General features: G+C 51.0%; 1 protein-coding gene across 2 annotated transcripts in view; it reads left to right on the top strand.

The window, feature by feature from the left end:
• TRAF3IP1 (TRAF3 interacting protein 1) overlaps nt 1–8,901 on the top strand; it is a 69,086-nt gene extending 60,185 nt beyond the window's left edge. For both annotated transcript variants that reach the window (XR_009351958.1, XR_009351957.1), the window contains one exon: nt 8,299–8,901. The gene's annotated coding sequence lies outside the window, so the exon portion shown is untranslated. The remainder of the gene's footprint in view (nt 1–8,298) is intronic.
• The last annotated feature ends 3,619 nt before the right edge of the window (nt 8,902–12,520 follow it).

The following is a 12,520-nucleotide window of genomic DNA, read 5'->3' as shown; positions in this document are numbered from 1 at the left end:
CCTGCTTCCTTCTCTCTCTCTGCCTGCCTCTCTGCCTACTTGTGATCTCTCTCTGTCAAATAAATAAATAAAATCTTAAAAAAAAAAAGAAAGAAAGAAAGAAAGAAACTTACCCTTTCTGGGGCACCTGAGTGGCTCAGTAAGTTAAGCATCTGCTTTCAGCTCAGGTCATGATCCCAGGGTCACAGGATTGAACCCTTTGTGGGGCTCTCTATTGAGCAGGGAGCCTGCTTTTCCCTCTACCCTTCTGCCTGCTTGTGCTCACTGTCTCTCAAATAAATAAATAAAATCCTAAGAAAAAAATGCAAGTTATTGAAACAGCATTAATCAACTTCTGACTAGATATATAAATTGGGAATTTAGTGTCGGATAAACATGGTATTTCAAAGGAGAAGCATTTCAGATTGTTGTCCAAATATATGATATTGGAGCATATGGTCATACATATGGCAAAAATGAAGTTATATTCTTGCCTCTTACCACATATAAAAACAAGTTCCCCCAAAATTAAAGAACTTAAAAAATATGAGAATACTAGAATGATTGAAGAACATTTTGTATTTATCATATTTGTAGATATGTTTTATTTATTGACATGCTAATACATTTATGTTATTATACTTTTATTTTGTGAGAGGTAATATATAGGAACAAAGCACCTAGGAGAGAGCAGAGTGAATGCTAAATGTGTTTTGGAGTGAAGAAGAACTTTCTAAAATAGACATAGTTTTCAGAAGCCATAGGTGAAAAAAAATCAACAATAAGCTCATAAGAATTAAACGCTTCTAGCCAAGCAAAGGTTAAAAAAGAAAAAAAAAATGATGTCCCACTGGGAGAAGTATTTCAACATCTCTAGCGGAGGTAATAGTCATAGTAGACAGACTTCTAATAGTAAGAAAAATACTTAGACGCAGTTGGATGACGGAACAAGGATAGAGTTTTCAGAAGAAGTGCATGAGACCTGTGTTTAACCTTACAGTGGGGAAACAACATGGCCGGGAGTCTGGAATCCAGACAGACAGCAGTTACCTGGGTGGGAATCCTGGTCAGGGGGCCTGCCCTCGGCCTGTGGACGCCGCAGGTACTAGCTTGTGACTGGACAAGTGGCTTGCCTCACTTTCCTGTGTTTGGGTCAGTCTGCGGGGCGCCTGCTTTATGGTGTGTTGTCGGAGGGTAGTTGCATTACTGGTTGTAGAGCACAAAAATAGACAGTCGGCCCACAGTACGCTCCACACAGATACTGCCTGCTGTTCTGATCTCTGTTCATACCACACCTGCATAGTTTTCAGCTGGTGAAAGTTAGATTATATTAATACACGGTGTGGTTGAGGATATAGTGGTGTGAATTGTCCAGTTCTTTTAAAGGGTATCTTGGAAGTCCTTCTCAAAATTAAAGACGGGAATATTTTCCTGATCCAGTAGAAAGCTGAAACAGACATGACCGTTGTCTTCAAATACAAGGTCTGGAGAGGGGGAGGAGGAAGCTGTACTCTGTGGCTGTAGGACTGACTCATGGGTGAGAAATTTGGAGTGATAGACCTTGGGTCTGAATAAAGAAGGAGTCTCCTCTCATACAGGATGGTTCCAAGATGATGTAGATGGTCTAGGTAGATAGTGAGCTCCCCATCACAGGAGGTGTACAAGCAGAACTGGTCAACCAGTTCTCAGGGGTACTGCTGAGGATTCCACTGGTTGCCCCCATGGCTACTACCTGGCTTTGCCTACCCCGATAAGCAATAAACCACCCCACCATCCCAGGTCTCCTGCCCAGCCCCTTAACTGGCCTAGCGGCTGACCCAACATGTTCACGGGCTTGAGCTTCAGGAGCCCCCCAGCCTAGCCTGGCTGTCGTCGCTGCCTCTGTGAGGCCCCTCGCACTGCATACAGTGTGCCCTCCTCCAGCTGGAAGAGGTTCCTGTCCCTGTTCGCCCCTGAACAGACACTACCTTCTGGGGCCTTCTTCTGGGCCCTGGGAAGCCAAGGGGACGTTGCATGCAGTTTGGGGACCAGATATGCCTCTCCTGGAGCAGGTACTGATCTGGACAAATGCTTTTGCTGGTTTTCCTGCCCCCCTTGCAAGCGGCCTATTGGAGAGCCTTCTGGGATTGTCGTTTAAACCGTGGGGCAGCAACGGCCTTTGCGGTCACATGCCTGCCTGGCACTGGCTGGGGGCCTGGGTTGGCTGCAGGGGCCCTGTAGGTTTTCAGTGCTTTGAACCTCAGTCAGGGCTAGAAATGCCCCAGATGCCCCTCTGCTGTTTTGGGGGGGCTTCAGGAAAAAAGACCCCTCCTGGTGGGGAACTATGTACAAAGATCCTTCACTCCCACTTTGCCACATGAGCCTTTCCAGGGCTGGGGGACAGCCCTTCTACCCACTTTACAGATGGGAAACCGAAGCTGTAGGAGCAAGTTACTGGCCTCTTCCGGCTCTGAGTCCCTGGCACCTTTGGGGTAAATGGGCCAGGGGTGAGCTGCAATGAGCGTGGCTGTCCCAGGGCCCCGGGGAGCCTTCGGGGAGGGGCTGCTGCCGGATGCCCTGCTCCAGACCCCATCCCCAGGGTGGCCCTTGGCACTCGGCCCAGCCACTCGAGGGCCTCCGGCTGCTAGGTGCCTCCAGTACTGTAGGGACCCAACAATGTGTTTTCACTTCTTCTATAATCAGAAAGTAGAGCGAACTTCTAGGTCAGAGTAGATGTTTTAATAGATGCTATTAATATATCGACACAGTTGTATAATAGAATTTTTAGTAATTTCTGTGGAGGAAGGGCTCACAAAGGCCCAAGTTGTAATGTGAGCACCGGGGGACTTGTACTGGGCCCCTGTGTGGCTGGACCCAACCTAGAGCTGGCCTCACTCCCCTCCCCGTCCAGTATGCACCCCCGGAGCCCGGCAGAGCTGCCTGCTTCTGGTGGGTTTTCCCTTTCCAGGGATTATGGCTCTGAAGGCAAGTGCCTTTGGGGCAGTTTCAATACAAACATGGGGATGCATTTAAAAATAGAACATTCAAAGAAAAACTCCCAAACCACAGATTTTAAGTGTGCAGCTCATTCAGATAGTTGTGAAATCAGAGCCTTGGCCATGGACTTGGCTGGGGCAGCCTGAGGCGCTGTGCATGCCCCCTGCACCCCGCCCCGTGTCCCCGGCTGCCCTGGCCCCATGGCCCCTGCTGTCCCATGGGGCCTGCACACCAGGCCTGGCTCATCTCCTGCAAAACCGTTTGTGTGTCCCTGTCTTTACAGCTGCCCCGACAGCCGTGTGGGGCTAAAAGGCCTGGGTCCCTCTGTGGCAGGATGAGGAAGGTCACAGTTTGTAAGGGGCAAGGTGGTCTCTGGGGTGAGGTGGACCATGCGTGTTGGGGTTCCTCTCACTATCCATCCCCTTAGCCATGGGGCGCCTCCTGCCCCTCCAGGCTGCTCACAGACCCCCAGATGGTGACACCCCAGGTCGCTCGCACAGGGTGGGCTGGAGCTGTTCGGTCCTGCGAGGGTTACCCTTCAGGAATTTTGGGGAGAACTTACAGTAAAAACAAAGGCAGTCGATCCTGAAAATACATCACTTAGTGACCTTCCACATTTTCTGCTTGTCAGAGCCCCTGAGGCTCGTCGTAGCCTGATGGCTCATCTCTCTCCTGCGACTGGTCCAGTCCTGTCCCCTTCAGCCCCAGCGGGAGTCTGGTCCCACGGACGATGACGGTGCATGCTGGCTTGGGATCTTCTCCCTCTCTATCGCCTGTGGACAGTACAGACACACGCAGGGATGCCTTCCCGGATTCAAAACTACCTTTCAGCCCAGCAAGGAGCCTGCTTGTGTCACCACAGGGCATGCAGTCCCTGTCTGCGGGTCTTTCCGACCTCGCTCTGCTCTTGCTTAGGAAAGAAAGGAATGAAAGCACCAGCCCACATTCACAGCACAACCACACTTGGGAATCGCAGCCTCTGGCTATGGGACAGGCGTTCAGCAAAATCAACAAGAGCCTTTTCTGGGGCTGATTGTATGGAACTGATGGTAAACAGTACCGTGTGTGATTTCTGAATTGTGTGCTACACATCTTTATGTCGGTCATGTTTTTAAAAAACTTCCGTATTATTTCTTTTTTTTTTTTTTTTTTAAAGATTTTATTTATTTATTTGACAGACAGAGATCACAAGTAGAGAGAGAGAAGGGGGAAGCAGGCTCCCTGCTGAGCAGAGAGCCCCATGTGGGGCTCGATCCCAGGACCCTGAGATCATGACCTGAGCTGAAGGCAGAGGCTTTAACCCACTGAGCCACCCAGGCGCCCCGAAAAAACATCCGTATTATATCACCATTAATCTTTATAATGAACCTCCCCTGAACTAGGGGAGGAGACAGTCTCTGGTTTGGGTCTCCTCCCCCTTCAGGACACCCCCCAGAAATCTCCCTTTGTGAGTGGGATTTTCCTCCCCTCCCAGACCAGCTTCTGCCATGACTGGTCCTTCAGGTGGCATTTCCCCTGAGCCCAGCAAAATCACCTCTTGAGGTCACAGCTTCAGGCTCCATTTTCTGGAACAGGTGCACTGGGGGGCTCCAGATGTGGCCACCTTCCCCTTGACTGAGCAGGCACCAGGCTGCTGAGGTTCTCCTAGGGGTGTGTCCAGAATCGGAAAGAGCCCGAGGACTGGGGTTTGGGGGGATATGGGACGGGGTGGGGGGCACTGCAGACTGAGCAGAACATGCCTCATCAACTCAAGGGAAGATCCACGCTGCCCCCACCCAGGGTGCTGCCACCTAGGGAGGCAGGGCAGGGGCGGTGATGCCAGTGTCCTTCCCTGACCACCAATACCTTCGTTGACCGTGTGTGACGGGCTTCGGGCCAGTGGCGGCACTGAATGGATTAAAAGTTGGGTGGGCGCCAGTTTTCAGACTGACCCCCTGACAGCGACTGCTGCTTCCATCTCAAAGACCTTTGTGGTTCTAGCTTTCTGCTTGCTTAATACTTGTTCAGTTAGAAAGCTGCTCCAAGGAGGTAGACGTGGCTCATTGTCACACCTTCTGAAGCCAACCACCACCCACATGCCGCTTGCTGCTGTCTCCTCTTTAAAACGTGTTTTGCAATCTTGTCTATTTTTTTTTAAAGATTTTCTTTATCAGAGAGAGAGAGAGTGAGTGCATGAGCAGGCAGAGGGGCAGAGGCAGAGACAAGCAGGCTCCCTACTGAGCAAGAAGCCTGATGCAGGACTCGATCCCAGGACCCTGGAATCATGACCTGAGCCGAAGGCAGTGGCTTAGCTGACTGAGCCGCCCAGGTGCCCTGAATCTCATCTATTCTTTATGCATTTACAATGCATACACAAAAGCACACATGCATGCTCTTGGGATCATACAGTTTCTATTGCAATGTCACTTTGATGTCTTATTGTGAATAAACAGTTTGTTCCGTTTCCCCCTTTTTCCCAGGTCTTCTCTTCGCCACAGTTTGAATGGCTGCATACTATTTCATTGAATGGAGACCTTATCGTGGTTCCATTGCAAATATTTTCTCAGCCCATCGTAATTTATCCTTTGGCTCTTTGACAGATTACCCCCCTACCCCCGGGTCCTCCTATTCTTGACTTATGATTTGGCTGCGTCGTGGTGAGAGAAGGTTCCCTGCCTGGTCCCCACCCTCTGAGCCTCACACGTACTCCAGTTCATAAAAGCTCCAAGTAGTTTTTTTCAACAATTTTTCACTTTCTAGGGTGTAACAAACAACACCTGACATGTCATTATCCCCCTCCCTTTTTTTTTATTGTGGCCAAATACACATAAAATGCACATTTTCATCATTTTTATGTGTCTAGTGCAGTGGCATTAACTACGTTTGTGCTGTAAATGCTCATCACAGTCCGTCTCCAGAATGTTTTCATGTCCCCATGAAACCCTGACTCCCCAGCCCACCCGCAGCCCCCGGCGCCCACCCATCCGCTCTCTGTCTCCGTGAGTGGGACGGCTCTAGGTTCCTCGTGCAACTGCAAATGTGTAGTCCTTATCCTTCTGTGGCTGGCCTGTTTCAGGGGACATGGTGTCTTCAGCTTCATGTCTTCCTGTGGGTCAGGATCTCATTTCCTAAGGCTCACAAATATTTCTTCATGCCGATGGGCCGCATTTTGTTTAACTCTTCATCCATCCTTGAACACCCAGGCTGCTCTCACCTTTGGCTCTTGAAATACAGCTGCTGTGAGTATGGGTGTGCAAAATCTGCTTGTGTCTGTTCTTTTGGAGACACACACAGCATTGGAGTTGCTGGATCATATGGGGAGTCTGTTTGCAGAAACTCTGCTCTGTTTTCCACAGCAGCTGCACCTTTTTGTGGTCCCACCAGCAGGGCACCGGGTCCAATCTCCCCACATCCTCGCCCACACTGCTTATTGTGTTTTGTATACTTTGGAAAGGAATCCCGGGCACCGTGTTGTAGGTAATATGCCTGTTCCGTCAAGCCCGTTGGTTGTCTTATCCGAAGTCAGATTCTTGGAGATGCTTTTCCTGCTTGATTCTTCACTTCCTAAGAGATGTATTTTAAAGTCTCGCACCCACTGTGATAGTTAATGGAGTTCTCCTTGGGACGTGTTTTCATCCTTTGCCTTTAAATCTCTCTGAATTTTCATATTTTAATTGTGTCTCTTGTAAGCATTCTGTCGGGCATTCTGTTTTCACCTGCAGAGTGTGTTCCATTTGGATGTACCATATGGTCTTATTACATGGGCTCTATTTTTCCCACTTTCCGTGTTTTCTCAGCTTCACTTTTTTTTTTTCTTTGCCTTGTTTTGGAAAAGGAAAGGTTTTTATCCTATTTTTTTGTATACCATTTTCCTAGATATGTCTAGTTTGAAAGCATAACTTTCAACTTATGGTTGTTATTTTTAAAAAAGATTTTATTTATTTGAGAGAGTGAGAGAGCATGTGCATGCATGGGGGGGGCAGATGGAGAGGGAGAAGCAGACTCCCTGCTCAGCGGGGAGCCTGATGCAGGACTCGACCCCAGCACCCCAGATCATGACCTGAGCTGAAGGCAGATGCTTACCTGAGCCACTCAGGTGCCCAACATACAGTTGTTATGTTAATGGTTACCTTAGCTGCTTTGAACTCCTTACAGCTTACAAAGCCTATGATTAATCCCTATCTTTAGCTTTCTTCCAACAATACAAGCACAACCCCAGCTGATAGGCTGTAGTAGCTGGTCTTTTAATCTTACCTTGCTTTTTTCAGCTCACGATTTGCTTTGTTGTTGCTTAGGCAGCCACATTTTGTCCAAATTTATTCACATATTCACCGATATCTGCTCATCATTCTGTCCTGCATCTCAGACCTTCCATCTGGGGTCTGATTATTCCTTGTAAAATTGATCCCTTAGAATTGTCTCTAAAGAACACATGAAGCAGCAAGCACAGTTGGGTGGGCATAGGTCCCAACGGCTCCCGAGGGCTGCTGGAGTCCATGGAGGCCGTGTTGCCCTCAGCCACGCTGCCTGCCTTCAGGGGCGCCTCCCCCCCCATACCCGGGCCACGACATCCGACATCCCCATCCCCCAGGCTGTGGGCGACCTTCACCATCCCCCTCCCTCCCTAAGCCGTGATACTAAAGCTGGGCCTTAAACTCAACAGACTTCCTACAGGAAACGCACACACACGATCACACAGCCGCTAAGGTTGCTTTTATGGACATTTCCCCAAGAACTATTTCTCTCTGGAAAAATAAATGCGCAGGATGTAATGAAAACCACTCTGTGTATATGTTGGCCTGGGCGCTTCTTAATTGCTTCACCAAATGGGCCACCAAATAAAGAAATGAAGGCCGGCTTTGTTCACATCCAGGAACAATGATCCTTATTAATTGTAACCCAGGGCATTCTTCTGTTACTTTATGGATTCAGAAGCAGCCAGCACACACCCTGGGCCACGACTCCAGCGCGGCCACTGCTATGGGGAGATGTCCAGGGGTGGCCCTGGGTCCCCTGGATCAAGACTGCTGAAGGTTGAGGCAACTGTGTTTTTTGGCTATGACCTTTGAGAAAATAAAATAAATTCATCTTGTGTTCAAACAGCAGAAAAATTGATTTCTGAGAAAAAGTTACCAAAGCATTGCACTGGTGAGCAATATGGCAGAGAGGAGCTCTGTGGGTGTGTTGGCTTCTCTGGCCCTTTTCCTGTTCCCCTTGGTCCAGTTCTTTGGCGGGGCGGTGGGGTGGGGAACCACCAGGCTCTGGTGGGAGCCCCCATGGTTGGTCGAGGCCCACAGCAGGGCACTCAACAGCTCTCCCGGGCATGGATATGGCATGTGAGCCAAGACGTGGTCTCTCCCGCAGCTGCTGAGCTAAGTGTCCGATGATGTGTGATGTTGCCACGTGCAGGAAAGTGTCACCGTGGAGGCTGCACATGGAGGAAAGCAAGCCCGAAGGTGGATGAGACCAAGGGCGAGACTTAGAGTTCCAGCAGTCAGCTATGCCCAAACACCAGCCTGTCCTGGACATCCCTGTTCTACAGATGTCTTCATGGGTGCGATGGTTCCATTTTATGTCGACCCAGCAAGGTTGTGGTCCCCAAGTTATGTGGTGTGTTGCCAGTCTAGAGTTGTAGGGAAGATATTTTGTAAATGGGATTAGCATCTACAATCAGTGGACTTTACATGAAGATTGCCCTTAATAATTGGGGTGGGCCTCATCTCATCAGTTGAAGGCCTCACTGGCAAAAATCGGTTTCTCTGAGAAAAAGCAGTTCTCCTTCAAGCCTGCAGCATACAAACTCTGTCTGAGTCTCTAGGCTGCCAGCCTGCCCTGTGAATTTTGGACTCAAGACTACAACATCAGCTCCTGTCTGAGTTTGCAGCCTGCCAGCCTGGATTTCAGACTTGCCAGCCTTTGCTGTCATCTGAGCCAATTCCTCAAAATAAATCTTTTTGCATATGTGTATATGTGTATAGTATATAAATGTGTGTGTTATGTGTATGTCTTGATATATCACATACATACACATAGAAATGCACACACAAACACAGGCACGCGCACACACACACACACACACACACACACATCCTGTTGGTTCCGTGTCCCTGGGGAACCCTAAATGATTATGTGATGGACACACATTGTCCATCACAATGTGTGTTCTCCCTTAGGTGAGGGATGGAATGCCCAGGTACTTCTTCCTCTCTTGCCTCCCTGCATGGTGGTTCTAAAGCCTGAGGACATCAGCAGCATCTGCTTCGCAGGTGATGATACTTTTTGTCTGCAGTTTTGAGTTGAGACTCTCCTTTGCAATGGCAAGTCCTGACAAATCATGCACCCACTGTGTGAGGGAGGGAAACCTCCTCCTCCTCCACGGACCGCGGCCAAGACTCTTAATTATCCAAGTGGTCAGGCTCTGCCAGTCAATACAGGCCTGGAGCAGGGGCCCCTGGGCCAGAGAAACCTGACCCTGGCCAACTGGCTGGCCAGGATTCTGTCACAAGAACGTGAACTGAGAGCCCTGTGGTGGAGGTGGCTGCCTGAGCTGATGGCCACGTGGGGTCAGGCTGGACTTTCTGACTCTGTAAGACCAAGGGTCTCACGCTCAGAGGGGCTGATGCTCAGAGAAGGCCAAGGGGCATGGGCAGAGGAGAGACTGGTGAGCTGTGAGAGGGAGAGCAGGAGGGTCTGGGTGCCAAAGAGAGAGTGAGCCATCGGGACAGGGCCAGACCAAGGCTCAGGGAGATGGTGAGAGGCAGAGATGGACGGACAGAGTGACAGGGGGGTCAGAGGAAAGGCAGAGACTGAATCGTCCAAAGTTAGTTGCAGCAATGTGTGTCCATCACCCCCTGCAATCCTGGAGGTGACACTGACGGTCCTGACTGAAAGGTGGGCAGGCTCCCTGCACCCCTTGAGCTGCAGAACTGAGGGACTTCTCTAACCACTGAAGTGTAGTGGCTCCCACCTGGCTCTCTCCCTCTCTTGGACACTTGCCTGGGAAGCCAGCTGCCACGTTGCGAGGAACCCCAGCTTGCAGGGAGGCCACATGTGGTGCCCTGACTGACTGCCTCAGCCTGTGGGCCAGCCCCCGAACTCAGCTGTCCTGAGGCAAAGACAAGCCTTTCCTGCTGGGCCCCGTCCATATTCCCTGGGAGAGGACACGTGATCACTGTCCTTGGAAGCTGCTGAGTTCTTGTTCACCAGTCATCGATGAGGAGAGACAGGGAGCAGTAGACACAGAGAGAAAGACACGGTGCCTCAGAGGCAGGCGGAGTCAGAGACAGAGAGACACATGAGCAGGGTGAAAGAGACAGTGCAAGAGTCAAGAGAAGCTTCTGGGTCCAGGGCGGTCTGTCTTTCTGTCCCTGAACCAAACTGAAGACTTTTTATTTAAAGATTTAAAAAAAAATTATTTTCAGAGAGAGGAAGCAAGGGAGAGAACAAGCAGGGGAGCCTCAGAGGCAGAGGGAGAGGGAGAAGCAGACTCCCCCTGAGCAGGGAGCCCGATGCGGAGCTCGATCCCATGACCCAGAGATCATGACTTGAGCCGAAGGCAGACACTTCACCAACTGAGCCCCCCAGGTGCCCCTGAAGACTCTTTTTGACTGAAATCAGCTTCTGTGGGTCTGGCCTCACAGGAACAAATGTAACCTTCACATGCCTGATGCCGCTGGGAGGTGGGTGTTTCTTCATCTCTAGGCCCCCTCTTGGCTGGTGCAGGGGCAGGAGGTCACCCTGGGTCTCCTCGGAGTCAGCATCCTTTCCTTCTCTTCTCCCTGCACACAGCAGACAGTGTGCCCCTTTCCAAACCTGATACCATCATTGCGCCCTGACGACTTCCCTGCGACATGGGGATGGGTTCTGTCAGTCTCTCCTCCGTGGTCCGGAGCCTCTAACCCTGGGCTCCGACGCTTCCTGTCTCTTTGTGGTGAACTTCACACCCTTCTCTGACTCCATGCCCCCCAGTCCCGCTCACAGCCCTGGCTCAGCCAGTGGTCTGTGATTCTGGTTCCATGCCTGGGTAAATGCGTTTCTTGTGGCTGCCCCCAAAGTTACCGTGCACTTGGCTTAAACACAGAAATGTATTCTCACACACTTTAGGGGACAGAGGTCTGGGACTGATCGAGGTGTGTGCCCTGCTAGATTCTGCACGTCCTTCCAGTCTCTTTCTGGTCCTGATAGCCGCTGGCTCCCCTAGCTGGGGCCTCATCCTCCAGTCTCTGCCTCACGTGGCTTCTCCTTGGGTGTCTCAGTCTCAAATCATGCCTTTCTCTTATCAGCACACCTGTCTTTGGATTTAGGGCCTGAGTCCAGGGTTCCTGAGATCATTACATTATAATTACATCTGCAATACCCCTTTCCCAGGGGCACCTGGGTGGCTCAGTCATTGGGTGTCTGCCTTCAGCTCGGGTCATGGTCCCGGGGTCCCGGGGTCCCGGGATCAAGCCCTCCTCCTGAACAGGGAGCCTGCTTCTCCCTCTCCCTCTCCTACTGCTTGTGTTCCCTCTCTTGCTGTCTCTCTCTCTGTCAAATATATAAAATCTTTAAAAAAAAAAAAAAAAAGACCCCTTGGGTGCTTGGGTGGCTCAGTGGGTTAAAGCCTCTGCCTTTGGTTCAGGTCATGATCCTAGGGTCCTGGGATCGAGCCCCACATCGGTCTCTCTGCTCAGTGGGGAGCCTGCTTCCTCCTCTCTCTCTCTGCTTACTTGTGATCTCTATCAAATAAATAAATACAATCTTAAAAAAAAAAAAAAAGACCACTTTCCCAACAAGATCACGCTCACAGGTTTCAGGTGTTAGGGGGTGGACTTGTCCTCCTGGGGAGCCACCATACCCGCTGCTGCCTTGGGCCATGGGTTCTGTGGGCAGGGTCCGGGTGGGCTCACGCCTGCCCGAGGGTCCAGGCACAGCGCCTGGACAAGGCACCCTGTCAGTTCTGGCCAATAAATGGCTTTATCCATCTGTTCAATAACAAGTCCTGCGAGAGAGTCAAAGTACCCATCCGACCAGAGGCAGCTTTCGAGGAATGCACGGGTCTGCTGGCAGAGATAGTGTCAGCCTTGCGGGACTGTAAGCCCAGGTGGGGAGAGATAGACGTGGCCATGTGCAGGTGGAGGCTGGCAGAGAGCCCAGGCGTCAGCTGCCCAGTGGGTGGGGCGGGGAGGCATCTGGGGGAACCGGAGGGACATGGCCCCCTGGGCTGCTGATGTGGGGACAGGAGGACCTGCTGTGGGCAGACCCTGGGTTCTGGATGTGTCTTGGGAGCTGTAGGAGGGAGGATGTTGGAGCGTGTGTACGAATGGCCCCACGTGTCCAGCTAAGGAACCTGTGGGACTTCTGAGGATTGCTTAGGAATTGTCAGCCCCGTGAGACAGAGGCTGATCTCAGCGAGTGGCTCAGCAGGAAAAATTAACTTGGTGGGGAGGGAGGGAGGCAGTGGGAGGCAGGCTGGTGGGGAGCAATCTGAGGGGTGGGAGGAGGGTTCCCAACCCACACTGGTTTTAAAACTAGGAGTCCTTTGTTCGGGAACCTGCTGAGTCTGGGGCAAAGCCGTAAAGTTGGTGTCCCGGGAGCAGGTGAGTCG

Source organism: Mustela lutreola, chromosome 3 (genome assembly GCF_030435805.1).
Source record: "Mustela lutreola isolate mMusLut2 chromosome 3, mMusLut2.pri, whole genome shotgun sequence".
Lineage (NCBI taxonomy): Eukaryota > Metazoa > Chordata > Mammalia > Carnivora > Mustelidae > Mustela > Mustela lutreola.
Note: the sequence above shows the minus strand (reverse complement) of the source record. Positions and strands in the feature narration are given on the sequence as shown.